We start from the raw sequence: 5,357 nt of genomic DNA, 5'->3' as shown, positions 1-5,357 counted from the left end.
CAGTGTCTATCAACCCTATACATGGTCTTGGGCTCCTTCTCCCCTGCATAGATATACCTAATAGTTCAGCCTGTCCACCCAGCTATCCACCCAATATCAACGTTTGCCTTCACTGACATCACAGTACTATATGTGCAAAAGGGTTCATCTTTGTTGTTTGCACCTTCCATGCACCTCTCTCTGTCTTCTTCCTCGATGAGTCTGGCTACTTCTTAACCTGTTACCTGTTAAGGGTAACAGCCTTAGAAAATTAATCACCAAGCATGTCCCATTTTCTTATCTCCTAAAACAGTATCTACTTCACCAGGCTCTTGTGATGATCAAATAAAATTATATACAGGAGAAAAAAAAATTATGTACAGGAGAGCACTTTGTAAATTATGACATGAAATACAAGTATCACTGAAAAGTGGGTGGCTTTTATGGTAAAACTCTTCCCATTTGCTATTCTAGGCTTAATGATAAGTAAAACAAACCCTCAAATGCTAAGGAAAAACAAGGCAGGTTAAGTACCATAGCAATCTTACATTATAAATGTATCTTACTTTTTAACAAAAAAGTAATGTGTACATTTCAAGTTCTACAGTGAGCTTCAGAATGAAAAGTAAAATTCTTCCTCCCTCTTACTACAAATCTACAAACCTTTTCCTTAAAGCCAACACTATCAAAAACATTCCACCAAAAAAAAGATTCAAATAATCACATATATATGCTTTTAAACCTTTTTACATGAATTAGATTATATTGTACACTCTGCTCCGTACCTTCCTGTTGATTTATTCAACTAGTTCCCTATTGATGGGTACCCAGGTTGTTTCTCCAGGTATTGCTATTATAATCAGTGCTATACAAGATATCTTTATATATGCATCTTGGCATAGCTCAAAAACATTTTGTAGAAGTGGAACGGCAGAGTCAAAAAGCATGTACTTTTTTTTCGTTTTGACAATTATTGCCAATTTACCCTCCAAAAATGAACTGATTTATTCCCTTCTACAATGAGTGCCCATTTCTCCACAAGCTTGCCAAAGCATGAATTTTAAAACTTTATATATGCTTATTTCAATTTTTCTTTTGGCATGTGTGTGTCCTTTGTCCATCTTTTTACTTATTTTCTCCCATTCCAGGTGGTCACTTATCTTTTGACATTGGTATTCCCCCTAAATAGAAGTGTAAAATTTTGTTAGTTATTCATTTTTTATGGTTTCTGGGTTTTATGTAAGGCGCTCTGGTGGTGCAATGTTTAAAGTATTCAGCTGCTAAACAAAATGTCAGTGGTTCCAACTCACCAGCTACTCTGAGGGAGAAAAATGAGGCAATCTGCTTCCATAAAGATTTACAGCCTTGAAAACCCTACAAGGCAGTTCTGCTCCATTCTATGGTCACTATGAGTCAGAATCAACTCAATGGTAATAATGTATGGGTCTGGGTTATATATTCCACTTAGAAACTCTTCTATATTTACCAAGCTATTGCACCAACAACAAAAATCCCAAAGTCAACAAGTCCCACTCTGCATTCCAAGCTTCCAGTCATCTTTTTGGTACCCTATTCTTAAATATGAACACTCACCTAATCATCACAAGATTCTGAGCAAATATAACTGTAAAAATAGAAACTAAAAGAAATAGAAAAAATGTAGAAAACAGATGATGTAGGGAAGAAAAAAAAAAAAAAACCTTTGTCTTTGGAGTGATGCTATAATGAAATCACAAAACAAAAAGAGGATTAACATTTGCAGTGAACTTGCAGATAATGGATACATACTTAGTAATTTAAAAGTCTGTATTAAGGTAGAAGATAAAATCAAAGAAACCTCTCAGAAAGTGAAATTAGAAACAAAAAGATGAGAACATTAAGGGACTGGTCCAAGGAAGTCTAACTTCTGAAAAGAGTTCAAGACAGAAAACAGAGAAAAAAGAGGGGCGATAGTAAGAGACCCCAAATTAACTTAGGACTCCCAACATGAGATGGTGGCTATGCTGAGGTCTGAGGCTAATATGCCATTTTGAATTAAAAGTAACCTCTGCATCAGGAATGTAGCTTGTTACTCCTGTAACCCTCTACTCTAATCTGAGAAAATTACTTGGTAAACAATTTTAGAAAACAATGTAAATTTTAAAGTTTGTTTGCTGCTTGAGAATTCATGTCCAAAACAATCCCCAGAACAAATGTTTACTCAAACTTTAGAATTATCCATGTCCTCCCTACAGTTATGCAAAAGGATTTCATGATTGTTTGTAGGCCAGATGAGTCAATTTAGTAACTTCATAACTTTTAAAACAACTTTTTAGAAATATATGTAATCTTCTACCAGTCAATGGTACCATCACCCAAATTTGTAACTATTACTAAAATGTCAACCAATCACTGAATTTTTACTGAATTTGTGATTTCTTACGTAAATTCTCGTGTCTTCTCCTTGGATCACTTAGTTCAAAATCCTCTGGATTTTGTGATTCCCAATTTGCAAATTGTCTTGTCTCTCAATAGAAGCTCTTTGCTTTTCAACTGGACTCTGCCATTTTGCTTTACCACTTAAAAAAACAAAGCAATAACCTGAGATTGCTGTTGGAAGATGAAACTGATATACCTGATATGTCTGAACATTTGAATGTCAGTTATCTTTGTAGCCCCAGAAAACCAAACCAAACTCACTGCTGAGTTAATTCAACTCATAATGACCCCTTCTTGGGTTTCCGAGCCTGTGTCTCTACAGAAGTAGATTGCCCAGTCTTCCTTCGGGGAGTGGCTCGTGGGTTTGAACCACCAGCCTTCTGGTTAGCAATCAAATACCTTAGGCACTATGCCACCAGAGTAGCCCCAGAGCTAGGTACAAATCAGATGTCCAAATATTTAAAGACTAATCATTAGCAAGGTATGGGGCATTTCAAATAAAATGAATTAGGAAATAATGATTGAAAAACTTAGAACTAGTGAGCCTATGACCCCTTGTTTTGGCATTCGATGTCTTACGCTGGTGAAAGTTAGTTGTACCTATCGCTTGTCTTTATCTAAAACTTGCCCAAAAACTGAAAACTGAGGACAAAGCTATTAACTTAATCACTGACATAGTGAGTGAGAATACCCAAGGTGGCATTTTTAGGGCAGTGAAGTACGTTGTATGATACCATAATAGTAGACAAATGACATTCAACATCTGTCAAAATCCATAGAAGTGCACAATAGAGTGAACCTTCATGTGAATTATGGACTAAGAATAGGTTCATCAATAGGAATATATCACAGTAATACAAGATGTTAAGAGGAGAAACAATGTGTAAAAAGGAGAGGAAAAATGCGAACTCACCACTTTCCCCACATATCTAAAACTGTTCTAAAACATGAAGTCTACTAAAAAAATCAATATCCCTGAGACAGATTATCAAGTTAGGGACCGAAAGAGACAAACTAATTTTTTTCATCAAACTTTATATAAAGTGGCAGGGGATCGGTGTGGAATTCACAAGGAAACACTTTGAAGTCTATATGCTAAAAATTGTTTCACCTTATAAAACACATGAAATATCATGCTAATTATCACAAAGATCGTAATAGAACATCATTAAAGCTAAGGAGTTCGCAAACTGGAAAATTAAAGTATAAACATGTATAATGTGATGTGGAAGGATTATAAAAAATATAACTATTATGGAGTTGAAAGTGAAACAAAAATTTGGAGAATTGACAATTAATTAATTGGTACAGGGAGTAAGTGAGCAAATCTCTCAAAAAATGTTTCCTGCTTTAAGTACCTGCATTTACTCATTACATCATTTTAGAGGCAATAGGAGAGAGTGGCTCGCAATTCTTGGGGGGAGAAGGAAAGTCATTTAACAAAGACTACAAAATTTAAAACACCAAGCTCACTGCCATCAAGTCAATTCCAACTCATAGCAACCCCCACTGGGTTTCTGAATCTGTTAATCTTTATGAAAGTGGATTGTCCTATCTTCCTTCTGCAGAGAGGCTGGTAGGCTTGAACCACTGACCTTCTGATAACAGCCAAATGCTTTATCCACTACACCACCAGAGCTTCTTCACAATATTTAAAGTGAGAGAAAAAACTTAGGGGAGAATATAATAGAAAACTTACTGTACCTTCCCCATGTCCAGCTCCAGCAAGACAATTAAGGATTTATGTATTTTTGGACTTCACTGGAATTATAAGTCTTGTCTTTCCACTTCTGTTTTACCAAATCTTTCTAGTAAAATATTAAATTCTTTACATGGTCCATAAATGGGCTTTTTATCTCTAAGAATCCCCACTTAATCCCTTGCAAATGTACGTAAAATCTGTGCATGTGTACATCTCTCTGTAAAGAAAGATACCTGAGCTTTTACAAAGTATCCAAAAAACTATCTTCAAAAAATTACACATCTTCAGAATGAAATATCTTTACCGTTCATCCTGAGAATAATTTCCAGTCTGTCTTTACACTTAGAAAATTTGTAAGTCACTTTACATACTCCTCAAACATGACTTTTATGAGGGAATGCCCTAGTTAATGAATCTCTTGTTGGATACTTAAAAATAAGTTACTCACAATATATTGAATATACATTGATTGCAGGTGGGAGAAAAAGACTAAAGATCCTAAACACTCAGACAGACCTAAGTAAACTTGATCACCAACTGCTCTTAAACATCGTTTTCCCATCAAGCATTTAGTCATCTTAATGCTTTCCTGTATACTTGTTAGTTTGTGTTCCAAGTATGAAAGTCATGAATTTATTTATTTAACTGGAATACTAATATCCCTCACTAACAAAGTACCACATTGCATCCTATATCCCTAATACTCTATAACTAACATCTAATACCGTGGACATTTAAAAATGGTTTCAAGGTTGAATTGCTAAACCCACCCACCATGTCAAAAGTAAGTATAATAATGAATGCTCTTATACCATCTTCCAGAGATGAAAAATCTGAAATAACTTTCTGCCTCCATGACTTGTGTCAATTAAAAGCTAAGGATGTCCTTCTCACAAATACTGTATTAGTCTGTTACTATAAAAAGTCAAGGAAAGAATGACGAAAACCAAAATTCATGGAAACAATTAGTCCTAGAGACTGGTACACCATCCGATCTGCAGCCTATACAACTATGAGACCAGAAGAACTAGATGGTGCCTGGCTATCACTGTCATCCACTTGGAAGGGGATCTATGTAGGAGATCCTGGATAGAGAGGGAGAACAATGTGGAACAAAACTTAAAATCATTTGAAGAATAAAAAAAAAGGTGGGAACCAGGTTTGTTGGTCCAATACAGCCTGGTGGAACCACTGAGACCCCTAGCTGCCGTTCAGGTCTGGAATTGAACCCACACCTGTGGTTTCCAGCCAAACAAAA

The sequence above is a fragment of the Orycteropus afer genome, unplaced genomic scaffold (assembly GCF_000298275.1).
Source record: "Orycteropus afer afer isolate SDZICR_OR568_19922 unplaced genomic scaffold, OryAfe1.0 scaffold00100, whole genome shotgun sequence".
Taxonomy (NCBI): Eukaryota; Metazoa; Chordata; class Mammalia; order Tubulidentata; family Orycteropodidae; genus Orycteropus; species Orycteropus afer.
This window is presented reverse-complemented; position numbering follows the sequence as displayed.